The sequence below is a fragment of the Petaurus breviceps genome, unplaced genomic scaffold (genome assembly GCF_028583685.1).
Source record: "Petaurus breviceps papuanus isolate PSGF00001 unplaced genomic scaffold, PetGlider_PUasm1.0 90925, whole genome shotgun sequence".
NCBI classification, from domain to species: domain Eukaryota; kingdom Metazoa; phylum Chordata; class Mammalia; order Diprotodontia; family Petauridae; genus Petaurus; species Petaurus breviceps.
In genome coordinates, this window is record NW_027187380.1 from 392107 (window position 1) to 406088 (window position 13982).

Below are 13982 nucleotides of genomic sequence, written 5' to 3' on the forward strand. Positions count from 1 at the left end.
CCCTAGGTCTATTAAGGGGCAGGGGAGATCTTCAAACTCCCATTCCCATTACAAAGACCCAGTGTAGTTTTTACTCCTACCCTTTCCTCACGCCACACCCTACATCCAGAGCCACAGAGTTTATTGGGGTGAAAAACTAACATGTGCAACCTAGAAAAGACACTTGAGTATATACCAATAGACACACTAGGAGTGTCATCTTACTGGTGCCCTCCCAGTATGATGCCCCTGGTGGACAAATCAAATATTACACCATCTGGTATGATAAAACACTTAATAATTAATTTTATAATTAATATAATATGTTAATATTAATACAGTTTATAATTAATCAATAAAGCACATGAGTCAATGTAGAATACCAGGGTCACAACAGCTCCCTAAGAATTATATTGTAGTATCCACTCCAGGACTACTTTCCTCAAGTTGGTAGGCTAAGCCCCCAAAGCACAATTACCACAGCTTCCCTTAGGGTTCTAGGAGCAATCCTAAAGAGTTAAGGGTTTCTGGTACTATTGCTCATTAGCCCCCACTGGTGATCAGCCACTATCCTCAGCTAGTTTTTATGAAATAATATTTACTAGATAATAATATTTATACACACATATTCATGGTTCCTCATGAGAGTGGGCTCAAACTTAAGGCACATAAGGAAGAGAGATATATATGTATAGAACATGTGAATTCCTCATGAGTCCCCCTGAAGTACAACTCTCTCCTGGACTATATGAGCTGATTCCCTTTTAGAGTCCATATATCTGACATCCTCTCCCTGAGGTTCTGGGAAGAATCACACCCCATGATTTTCTTTCCACATTTCCTTTTTTATTTGTCTGTGTTGATCTTCTATTTGTGCTGTGTCTGTGTTTATCTTTGGTGTGCCTCTATGTCCCCCCAATTTGATTATACTGTCCACTACTGGTCTCTTCTCTTTGATGACATGGTCAATGAAAGCAGAGGCAATGGAGGGAGAAACTCTCCTTCTCCAAAGAGTGGTTCTCTCTCAGGAGCTGGATCGGATTGACTTAGAATTCTCATCTTCAAAACTGAAATCTGTCACTGGGCTGAGGCTCTTGGACTTAAGTCACTTGGTAAACTGACTGCTATTTTATTTATATACCCAATTAATGACATATCTTCTCAACCAATCACTTTGCTTTCTTTCTTGACCCAAAAAGATTCATACCTCAGAGATTTGGCGGGAGGGGTATATATAAACAACTTATTCACATATATTGACTTCATTATGTCTGTTGATTGATTAATTGGGATGGGAAGGAAGCCTACCCTTATAAAGGTATAAGGCATATACAGCTTGTATCTGTGTCACATAATTGGCATTTTTATAGCATTTAGGATTTGCAAAGTGCTTTACATACATTATCTTATTAAAGTTTCACAATTAGGGATATTGTTCCTGTTTAACACTTGAGAAAACAGGTTCACCAAGATTAAATGACTTGTCCATGGTCATACAGTTAGAGTTGGTAGCAGAATATGGGATTCAAGCATTTTATGCAGGACAAAATTCCTTCCCTCAGGGAGCTGACCATAACAGAATCATTAGAATTTATGATTGGAAAAATGTCCTTTATAATCTGGCCCCTTCCTACTTTTCCAGTCTTCTGACTCCCTCGAGTACTCTGTGATCCAATGACAATGGCTTCCTTGTTATTACTCACACTTGAAGCTCTTGTCTTTTGACTTGGAACATTTTCACTGCTTATCACCCTTACCTCCTGTCTGGAATTCTGTCTCTCCTTATCTCTGCCTCCTAGTTTCCCTGGCTCCCTTCAAGTCTCAACTAGCCCTGCCGTCTTCAAGAAGCCTTAACCAATCCTTCTTAATCTTAATGCCTTTTTTCTAAGACGATCCCAACTTATCCTGTATGTATCTTTTTTTATGCATAGTTGTTTACACATTGTACTCCCCACTCCTTCATTAGACTCCAGGATAACAGGGACTGTTTTTACCTTTCTTTGTTTCCCCAGTGCTTATCTCAGTGCCAGGGCATGTAGTAGGTTTAATTGATTGATGATTGGAAAGGAGCTCACAGATCACCCATCCCTTCTATGGCATCCCTGATGGGAAAGAGGGGTGTCATTTAGCCCATATTTCAAAATTTCAGGTGATGAGACACTCATTGCTTTGCAAGGCAGCCTGTTTTGTTGTTGGGCAATGTTATTAAACTTGAGTATGCCTCCCTGTCATTTCTGTCCATTGATCCTAGTTCTGCCCTTTGGATCAATCTTGTGGAAGGGGTGAAGCCTAGACATAGATAATTGCAAGACAAAGCAAGGGATTCCTGTCCTGTGAGTGGCAAAGGTGACTAAATGCCCTCAGCAAAGAGAAGAATTCCCATTCTCTGCTAGCATCTTCAGGGAAGACTCTCTGGAATCAATGACATCTGAGATTTAAAGGATGGGCAGGTGAAAGAACAACCTTGAAACCTCCATCTGACCCATCAGAGAGTAAGTATGTGCTGTGTGTGGGCCCACCACTTTTCTGCTTAGAAGTCTAATATAGTCCCCAATGACCTTGTGGATCAAATATGAAAAGATGGACTAAATCCCTTTCAAAAACCTTAATTTCACTGATTATTTCTTGCCTTTTACTCAACCTATTCTCTTCTGTTATTAATTTTCTTCTTGGACTGTTACCTTCAGCCAAGCAGATATTCAGACCCCTCCCACCTACCCCTCTTGCCATGTGACTACTGGCTCATTTCTGTCTCCGGGAACAAGTGCCATTTCTTGTTTCTGCAATCTCTCCCCCATGCCCTTCCTTTTCTGCTCAACCCTTAAAGTTCTGCTCAATACTTGACTTTCTCTCTGCAAAACCATATCTTAGCTCATCTTTATGGCCCCTATACCACTGCAATTAGCATTAAACATCAATGTCTGTTGTGCTGTGGTCTTATGTTCTCCCATCTCCCTATATCACCATGAGATTCCCTAAGCATAAGAAATTATATCGTTTGGTTTTCTACCTTCCCTAGGAATTTTAATCTCCCAGTCCTCATACAGATTTAATGTTATTAATATAAAACCCAGTGGGGAAAATGTGCTTTGAAGTGGTTATCCAGTAGGGAAATTTTGCTCCAAGCTATACTTATTTTCTAGTTCAGCCTTGAGCAAAGGAGGGTGGCCAAAGTTACACAGTCTGTAGCTCCTTAATAGAAATGCATATGGGTAAGTGTCAAACCACCACACTGGCCTCATTAGATTGTAGACTTTAGAACCCTCAGGGATCTGGAGCACAAAGTGCTGACTGACAAACTGACACTGATTGATTCACCCATTCCTCTCAGTTGTTTTTGGTTCCTGTCCCAGGAACTGGCAGCAGTGAGATTGGGTACAGGGCAGTGGGATGTGATCCAGGACTCTTGAGTTCTCAATCGCAGTTCCAACAACGAACCTTGTGACAAAACAGCTTGTGTTAGGTAAAGTGAGAATTTAATAGTCCCAAGATCTGAGTTCTGATGTTGATTCTGCAGCTTACTACCTTGTGTGAACTTAGTCGAGTCACTTTGCCACAAGTATGGGCCTCAGTTTCCTCATATATAAAGTGAGTGGGTTGTATTGATGACATCTGAGGTTTCAACACTCAACCTATGATGTTGCTGTTGGGTTGATTCAGTCATGTCCAATTCTTTGTGACCCCATTTGGAGTTTTCTTGGCAAAGATACTAGACTGATTTGTCATTTCTTCCTCCATCTCATTTATAGATGAGGAACAGAAGCAAACAGGGTTAAGTGACTTGCCCAGGGTCACACAGCTGGTAAATGTCTGAGACCAGATTTGAATTCACAAAGTGGAATCTTTCTGACTCCAGGACCAACGCTCTAACCACTACATTACCAGGCTGTTCCTCAACTTTGATGTTACAAACTCCAAATCAAAGACTTCCACTGTTCTACTACTGGTAACTTTCTGCTCCTACAAAGGAGCAAATTAAGCCACCCTTGAGTCTTTTCCTTTATTTCTCTCTTTAAGACTTCTCCTCTGGCATCCTCAGCACAATACAATTCAATCAATCATTTATTAAGCATCTATGAGATGCTAGGCATACGCTAGGGATACAAAAAAAAAAAAAAAGAAAGAAAAAGCGTTCCTGTCCCTGAAGGAGCTTATATCCACATGGGGGAAAACAACATGTGTAAAGGTAAGTGAATATAAAATAATTTGTTGGGGCAATTAGGTGGCACAATTGCTAGAATGCCCACCCTAAAGTCAAGAGGACCTGAGTTCAAATCTGGCCTCAGGTACTTACTAGCTGTACGACCCAGGGCAAGTCACTTAACCTTGATTACTTCAAAAAAAAAATCTATCAAAAAATAATTTGTCAGTGGTGGTGGAAAGTATTGGGAAAGAGGCCAGTATAGGAGCTGGCCCTTGAGCGTTCTTGAAGGAACTGGGAATTCCAAAAGGCAGAAGAAGAAGGAGACTATAGGCAGAGTATCACTGTGCAAGAACGTGGAGGGAGGAGATGACATGTGAGGAGTGTCATGTGAAATCTGTCTTGAAAGATAAGTTAGAGTCAATTTGTGAACACACACCCAGTAAACCAGTTGTAGTCCTATAGGGTGTGAACATTTCTTAGTATGTAAATAGACAAGCTAGAAGAATGAACACAGTATTTTTACTTGAATGAGTTTGACTCATTAGTCAGACTCCTGGGCTTCATTCCCAGGACAGATATCTCACACCTTTAAGCGCTGATTCTTGAATAAATCAAGTCTTTCTTTCTGGTCCTCAGATCCATCCCTCAGTCCCAGGCCGCAACCCTGACTCCTTGGTTCTATTTTCCTTCAGATTCCTCCCAACATCCCTAACACATCATTCTCCTCTAGGCCTCTTCTGACTGTGAAAAGTTCCACATGATATGTCCTTTTCTAGGTACTCCTTTTCCATCTATTTCAGCAGATCAGTAACCTGCATTAAATTATACTACTGCTTGCTTTCTCATTTTCTTATGCTTTCTGATTTCTGTTTTTTCTAAAAATGCCCTTTCTACCTTTTTTTTATCCCTACTTCCCAGAATGTCATAAATTCAGGAAGACCTGAGTTCAAATCCAACCTCAGACATGCTCTAGCTATGTGACCTGGGAAAATAATTTAATCTCTCTAACTGCCTCAGTTTCTTTCTCTGCAGAATGGGGATAATAATAGCACCTACTTCCCAGGGTTGGTGTGAGGACATAGCAACTTTTTAGAGGCAAAGAAATGGAAATTGAAGGGATAACCATTAATTGGGGAATGGCTAAACAAGTTGTGGTACATGATTGTGATGGAATACTACTTTGCGATAAGAAATGATGAGTTTGATGATCTTTTTTTTGGAAGGGGGAAGGTAGGACAATTGGGGCTAAGTGACTTGCCCAAGGTCACACAGCTAGTTTTGTGTTTGTTAAGTGTATGAGGTCAGTTGTGAACTCAGGTCCTCCTGACTCCAGGGCTGGTACTCTATTCACTGCACCACCTAGCTACCCCCAAGTCTAATGATCTTACAAAAATGTGGAAAGACTTACATGAAATAATGAAGAGCAAAATGGGTAGAACCAAGAGAACATTGTATACGGTAAGAGCAATATTGTTTTAAAAATGATTTTGAGCAAATAAGTTGTTTTGGCTATGATAAATACCCAAATCAAGGACATATGCAGAAAGATACTGTCTTCATCCAGAGAAAGAACTGATAAATATGCATAGAATAAGTGATGGGGTGCTTGGGATCTATGTAATATCAGTTTGTAACATCAGTTTGTAAAATCAATTTGTAAAACCAGTTTGTGAAATCAGATTCTCTGCCCTCCCCCAGCCTCAGAGCATTAACTCTGCCCCTTCTCCCTGCCAGCACTCTGCCCAGCAACAACTCATGAACTGTTTATTTCTGCTTGGAACAATAACAAGCTACATCTATGAATCCTTCACTAAACCATCTATAAACATTTAGCTTAGGTAAATGTTATCTCCCCTTGGTAAAGTGGCCAGCTACATCTATGAATCCTTCAATGCACTATCTATAGATTAACTCCTTAGCCAATTATACACATACTGAGTCTCCGTTAGCCTTAGTTCCCAACATCTATCTTGTCAAACATGACACTGATGGGTGGCAGACTAGGCACTTCTCAGTCAGCCCAGGACAGCTAGCTGACTTAGTGATGTTTGAAGCCTAAAACCATACCTCTAGGTAGCCCCCCCTTGGGCTATTTCCCAGTGAATTATGGGCAATAGCCTGTGCTATTAAAAGTGAGTTTTCCTTTAAGCACTGACCACTCCTTAACTCCTCCCTAATCCCACCCTTACTCACCTAGTTAGCATAATTGACACCTGATTTACTGCCTTGACTCCTTAAAAACTATGCCTATGTCTTCTTTAAGTTTGCAGGTTCCCTAAGAACTCTTGCCCAATGTAAAGCATAACAATAAACTTTTACAATCCTGACTCCAAGTTTGCTTGGGCCTGCTGAATTCTTTCCAGACTGAATCACAGGGATTCTGGTCATTGATATTGATCAGAGTTCCTGTATAACCTATTGCCTTCCCCCCCATCATAAGTATGGATAGAATAATTTGACATATGTATGTATATAAATATAAGTATGTATAGAATAATTTGAGATATAAATACACATAAATTTACATGTCATATAAATATATATGAGTCTAATGGTAAGCATGAAGTGGGGGGAGAAATTTACATAATTTTGTTGTATATTTGAAAGGAATAGCAAATTATATACAGTAGACTTGCAGTTTCATGGGCAATTATCTTTTTTATTATATGGTATTACAATAAATGTTACAAAAGAAATGCTTCTTTTATTTTATGAATTAAAAATAAAATTAAAAAAAAGAAAGTTAACACATTCATGGGGTGGCGAGGTGGTGCAGCAGTGAGTAAAGCACCAGCCTGGAGTCAGGAGGACCTAAGTTCATTCTGGCCTCAGACACTTAACACCCACACAAAAAAACTAGCCATGTAACCTTGGGCAAATTACTTAACCCCAATTGCCCTCCAAAAGGCAAAAAAAAAAAAAAGTTAACACATTCACATCATCTCAATCAGGAACATTTGGTGTTCTGGTGCTCTTACTGCAGATATCTGGAATTTATGTGAGATTTACATGCCACAGGACCAAAAAGCCCTTACAGAAATACCTGGATGGCTTCCCCTGATATAGTACATAGTCTCCAGGTGTGATTTTTAGTTAACATATGATACAGTTGGCAAATTGTGCTCCTTTGACCTTTGGGATGGTGTGTAAGTGACTTCTAGGTTTCCCTTTGAAATTTTATTTCCTGCTATTGTTACTTTATATTGGCTATTTATAAACATTCTATAAGGGGTGTGGGTGGTCAGGGGGAGCAGAACAAGATACAATTTTAACAGAATTTGTTTTGCTTGACCTTGCTTATTTGTTAGAAGTGTTTATTTGGGATGAGGGGAGGGAAGTTAGCAATAGCTTAGCTCCCACCAAAAAAGAAGAAAATAAAGAAAAAACTGTCATTGAAGCATTTTTTAAATGCACAGAAGAGATCAGAAGAAAGTTCAAAAGGAAATAAAGACAAGGACAGCTTTGAAATTTTATTATTATTGAATTTTTTATATGTATTATTTTTTTAAAGCAAGTACTCCAGAGTAATTCTGAAATTTCTTACAAATTTTCTTTGTACAATAAAATGTATGCAGCTTGCTTATATGATATAAATGTACAAAGGTCAGTGGGATTGCAAGAAGTTTTCCAGGTAGAGGATGGGGGTAAAGCCATATAGAGATTTCTATAATTCTTATTACTCAGATCAATTTTCCATTTCCTTTTCCCCTAGATTGAATTTTGACACTGGCTAGCAAGGGTAGCTAAACCTACTCATCTTGGTGGTACTGGGAGGGGAGGGAGGGGAGAAGGGAGAGATTTATTTCTTAATTATTAGAGAAACTTTGTCCCAGATCACCCTCCTCCCCCATACCCCATCCCCACCTTAGTTGGTGGCTGGAATAGATTGCCACCTGACAGAGATTATTATACTCTCTTGATGGATGATTGATTGGTTAATTAATTAATTGTTTTTCTGTAGGTTTGTAGAAAGTGGGTATGAGGTAGGTGTGGGCTGCTATTGCTTCTGTAGGATCTTCACTGTCTTGCCCATAATCACACAGCTGATGAATGTTACAGTCAGAATTCAAACCCAGGTCCCCTGACTGTTTCCCTCCCACCCCATCCATCCCTCTCTAGTTTGATAAGAAAAAAATGAAGTTATGCATTGTAAAGGCTATTTATAAAGTAGGACAGGGTAGGATAAAACAAGGACCTGAAATTCCATTCCTTCCAATCATGGATCACAGAATATCAGAACTTGAAGGGACTGTTTCCAACTTCCTCATTGATGATGAGGAAGCAATAAAGGGAAATAAATTACCCGAAGTCACAGAGATAGTTACTGAAAATGCCACAAATAGCTAGCTCTCTGGTGTTCTGGCTCCCATTGCAATAGCTAATCTTTTCAATATGCCAAGAGGTGAGGTATCATTTGACTCTCTGACAGTCTAGAACGTGCAGAGACATTCATGTGTTTCTAAGAACTCTGATGCACTGCAGAAGACAGGACCACATAGGAAGAGTTATTCCTCTCTGAATATCTCTTAATCCTCATTCTTTAGTAGCTGAAGCAGGAAGAATGGGGAAGCAGCAGCATCAGGTGTCTTGCTTCCCTAATCTAAACTTCTGGTAAATGTCTTCCCCTTACTTCCAGAATTCTCCTATCATCTCTAGGCAAGCACTATCAGTTAAAATCAAGTGCTCTCTATCCTACAGTGAAAAATGTGGGGGAAAGAATGGGCCTTGGGGTTCAGGTCTATGGAACATTATGGAGGTTGTAGCTTACTTAACCCATAAATGGTTTCTGTGAGAATCAGTTTAGGGCCTCAGTTTCCTCATCTCTAAATGAAAAAAGATTAGACTAAATGACCTATAAGGTCCCTTCCAATTCTGAATCCTAAAAGATTTTTGTAATTTTGTTCACTTCAACTCAAGAAACATATATTAACCATCATCATGTGTAAGGTACTCTGCTAGGTTTGAGGGATAAAAAGATGAAAAAGAAATAGTCTCTGGAGAATGGTTAAACAAATGATAGTATGTAAACTTTAATGGAATATTATTGTGCCATAAGAAATAATAATCCTATAAGCTAATATTTATATTTGTTTTTGTTCAGTCACATCTGATTCCTTGTGATCTCATGGACCACACTGTCCATAGGGTTCTCTTAGCAAAGATACTGGAGTTCTTTCCCATTTCCTTCTTTAATGGATTAAAGTAAATAGAGATTAAGTGACTTGCCAGGGTCACACAGCTAGTAAGTATCTGAGACAAGATCTTACTGACTGAGCAACCTAGCTACTTCTTAATATATAGCACCTATTATTCACCAGGCACCATGTAAAGTGTTTTTCAATTATTATCTCATTTGATCCTCACAACAACCCTGGGAAGTAGTTGCTATTGTTATCCCCATTTTATAGATGATGAAACTAAGACAAACAAAGGTTGAGTGATTTGCAAAGTGTCTCACAGCTGCCATGATAAAATCATCAAACTAAGAGGATCTCTATGAGTGAAGTGAACAGAATTAGGACAACAATTTATACAATGACAACAACATTGTAAGGGATAAAACAAAAACAACTTTGAAAGACTCTGGAACTCTGATTGACAAAATGACAAATCACAAGTCCAGAAGACTGAAGATGAAACATACCATTCAACTCCTGATGGAGAGGTGATAAACTTGAAATGCAAAGAGACATCTGTCTTCTGAAATGGCCAATGTGGGAATTTTTTTTTGCCTTTTTTTTTTGGAGGGCAATTGGGGTTAAGTAATTTGCCCAAAGTTACACGGCTAGTTTTTGTGTGTGTATGGGTGTTAAGTGTCTGAGGCCAGAACCAATCTCAGGCCCTCCTGACTCCGAGGCTGGTGAGTCTGGCGCTTTACTCACTGTGCCACCTAGCCGCCCCTACGGGAATTTATTTTACTGAACTATGCATGGTTTTTATAAAAGTTTCTTTTTGTTTGTTTTATCCAATTTGGTGGGAGGGGGGGGGGCAAGGAGTGCCAGAGGAGGAACAACTTATAAAGGAATGTAAAAAGAAATAACTATTGTCCAACATTCAAGGGACTTCCATTCTACTGGGGAAGGGGTATAATATGTAACGAAAAAAGTAAATACAAGTGTATACAAAGAAATTTCAAAAGGCAGAGAGTGCTATTAATTGGTGAGATAAAGAAAGAACTTGAGCTGAGCTATCAGTGATCCTGGGAGATAGAAATGAGGAGGGAGTGCATTCCAGACATGAATGACCACTTGTGCAAAGATATGGATGATGGAATAGCTGGAAAGCCAGTTTGACTAGAACAGAGAATGTGGGGAAAGGAGTAATATGAAATGACTGGAAAACTAGATGAATGCCAAACTGAAGAGTTTGTAGTTTACCATAGGCAAGGGTACAAAAAACTAGGGTCTTCTGAACTCTTTTTATATAGATTTTGACAACTATATTTCAATATAATTTACCTCCATTGTGTAATTGATCCAATGTGTTTTATGCATCTAAAAATATTCTGAGAAGGAGCTGAAAGGTTTCACTCAACTGCCAAAGGACATAAGACACAAAAAAGTTTAAGAGCTCCTGCCCTAGGGGCAGCCAGGTAGCACAGCCAGTAAGAGCACCAACAACCTGGAGATCGAATCCCAGGCTCAGACACTTAGCACCCACCCAGAAACACCTGGCCGTGTAACCTTAACCAAGTTACTTAACCCTGATTGCTTAAAAAAAAAAAGAGCTCCTGCCCTACTTATGATGAAAGGTGCTGTCCATCTCCAGAGAAAGAACTGGTGGAGCTGGAGTGCAGATCAAAGATACTTTTTCTTTATTTTGGGTGGGTTTTTTTGTCTGTGTTTCCTTTCACAGAAGGACTTACATGGAAATATGTTTTGCATGACTGCACATGTGTAACCTATGTCAAGTTGCTTGCCTTTTCAATGGGGGTGGTGAGAGGAGGGAGGGAGGGAGAGAATCTGGAACTCAAAATTTGAAAGAAAAATAGAATGTTTAAAATTGTTTTTACATGTAATTGGGGAAAAAAATAAAACATTTTTTAAAAGAACCCCTGTCCTAGAAGCAATAAGAATTTATTTAAGTTTTGAGTATGAGGATGATGTAGTCATATCTATTTGACTGCAGTATGGGAGGTGGAAGAGATTGGAAAGAGGGAGACTAATTAGGAAGATAGTGCAATTCTAAATTGCTAGAGTAGATAAGGTCCTGAACTATGGTCGAAACCATTTGTGTGGAGCAAAGAGGACAGATGGAAGAGACGTTGTGAAGCTAGGTAGGCATTATTTAAAGAGAAATTACAGTTCTCTTCCAAGATTCTCATGAGCACTCTTAAGTACTGATTGGAACTGTAAAGCTCCAAATCTACATTACTTCCTCACCTTTGCTTTAAAACAACCACCACCACCAATTATCTGAAACTGTTTCTCTGATCTTTCTACACTCCCCTCTCCCCATCCCACCTGTTATTTCCAGGCAACCCCAAACCTCATCAGTGGGATTATCAGGGAAATGATAATTTGCTGGTGGATGCTGTCCCCCTTCCAGTTCCCTAATCTCCTCTGCCCTCTTTCTCTCTGGAACCTGCCTCTATTATTAATAAACTCCCCAACATCCTAGTTCTCTTCCTGTTACATTCTTTCCATCTTCTGGTGCTTCCTGAAATCTAGTTTTCTTCTAAAGACACTGGCATCTCTTGGCACCTTCTTCAAGAGATGGATGGCTTCTTCTCTTACACCTCTCGCTGCCGGGAAGAGGAATTGGCATACTCTTTTCCTCCTTTCCACTGCCACTTTCATATGTCCCCTCTGCCATCATTTTCAACAACCACTTCCCTTCTTTTTCTCCTCTTTTAAAGTTTATTCCATATTTTCCAGATGCTTGTTGCTTTTGTGTTGTCTTCTGTGGATCTCTGGTTCATTTCCCTAACTCTCCAATAAGTTCAATGCCTGCCCAGTCTTCTCCACTCATACTTCTACTCCCATGACCTCTGTCTTCAGTATGCCTCAGTGGCATGCAAGAATGATGTCTTAGACCCATTCCCCACCAACTGAATTTGGCCTTGTCAGAATTTCTAGTTATGACTGTGATCCAAAGCTAATTACCCTCAGAGCCCCAGTTACCTCCCAAAGGCTTATTGTGAAGAAAGCATTTTACAAACTGAAAAGCATGATGTAAATGTGAATTATTAAATTAAATAACAGGTCAACTGGAAGGGTTTTTCTGTTGTCTGGGGGCATATTTCTGGAGAATACAAAAAAAATGTTAATTGATTAGTTTTCCTTCCTTTTACCATTCCCTCCTCCCTCTCCCCCAACATTCGAAAAATGCTACTTTACGAGAATACTGCTAAACCCAGCCCTGGACCCCTAGTACAGAATCTTAGGGACTAAATGCTGGCTATGAGTGGGCCCTGGAGTGGGGCACAAGCACTTTCCTTGTGTTTCCTCTGAGAACTAAGCTCTCTTACTGTAAAACACCCATGCAACAGAAAACAGAGAACTGTCCACCCCTCCTTTCTCCACTCCCCCCACACCTGCTACACTTCCTGCCCCCACAATACAGCTGGAGGAAACCCCACTACTATCTCAGTATAGCCTTTTCAGTTCTTTCTCTGAATCTCCCCCTTCTCTTCATCCTCCTGTCATCAGGAAACCCACTCTTCTCGGCCCAGTAAAGCTAATTTAGGAGGATAGAAACCGAGAGGAGGTTGACTCAGGCTGCTGGCTCTGATTTAGATCAGGGTGCCAAAGCTGGGCTCTTCCTGCCTTATGTCAGCATGGGCCTCTGAGTAGGGGGCTGAGGTTGAAAGGAAGAACAAAAGAGAGAGTGAAATACCACTTTGACAGCCCCTATTTCTTCTCTTCTACTCTGCCCCACCTCCATAGAAGATTACTTAAGTATCTCCTTTCCCAGAGGGGAAAGGAACTGATGAACCTTGAATCTCTTTCTATTTTTGTATCTCTATCTTTCTCCCTGTTTCTATATCTATACTTCTATGTTTCTGTCTCTTTTTTTTTTTCACTCAGTCCCTGTTTCTTTCTCTGTGTGTCTGTCTCTATGACTGTCTCTATCTGTGTCTCACTTTGCTTTTCTTTGACCTACCCTGGGAGCTGAGGGTTGAGAGCTGTGGGGAATAGGGATGCATTGGTCAGAGCAGGGGTTTTTTTTAACCTTTTTTGTATCATGGACTCCTTTGGGGAAGCCTAATACAACTGTGGTTTGTTACCTAATATTCATAACTGAAGGGCATGTCAATTTTCAGTTAGGAATAAGTGAAAATAAAAATGTAATTTTTCCCCCTTCCAAGTTCATAGATACCCTGAAATCTATCCATAGATTCTGTCAAACCTTGAAAATAAATGACCAAAGAGTCACAGCAGTTAAATAATCACTGTTATCTCTGACTATAACAAAGAGCTCCTACAGGTTATCACAACTCTTACTTTGGAAAATAAAATAAAATAAAACCAGTTATAAGCAAAAAGTTTTTTTTATTCTATTGGAAGAGGGAAACTAGACACAGGTGCTCCTCTAGGAGGAGGTCCGCTACAATCAGTGAAGAGACAATGAAACACACAGTGAGCTATAGTCGTGGCAATGAGGGCTAACCGCTACAAGGTGATTTTGACTCATTGAAAGGCTTCATGACAGAATGTGTTTCCTGCAGATGCTTGTCTGAACTCAGGGACTACCTGGGGCTGGTGTGAAACAGTTCTGGGATTTTGCTGCAGCAGGGTTCATCCAGAGAGTGAATTCGAAGGATTATTGTTATGCCAAGCTCAGGGCACAGTTTGCTTGCTGGGCCTTAGCTCTGGAAAACAGGGTGACTCCTAATAGTAAGAAGAGAGGAGTGAAA

The 13982-nt window shown here is 39.9% G+C and overlaps 1 long non-coding RNA gene across 1 annotated transcript in view; it reads left to right on the forward strand.

Moving 5' to 3' along the window:
* The first annotated feature begins 2020 nt into the window (after positions 1-2020).
* LOC138152354 (uncharacterized) overlaps positions 2021-13982 on the forward strand; it is a 62990-nt gene continuing 51028 nt past the window's right edge. Inside the window, exon 1 of the long non-coding RNA XR_011166080.1 lies at positions 2021-2471. This is a non-coding gene — a long non-coding RNA (uncharacterized lncRNA). The remainder of the gene's footprint in view (positions 2472-13982) is intronic.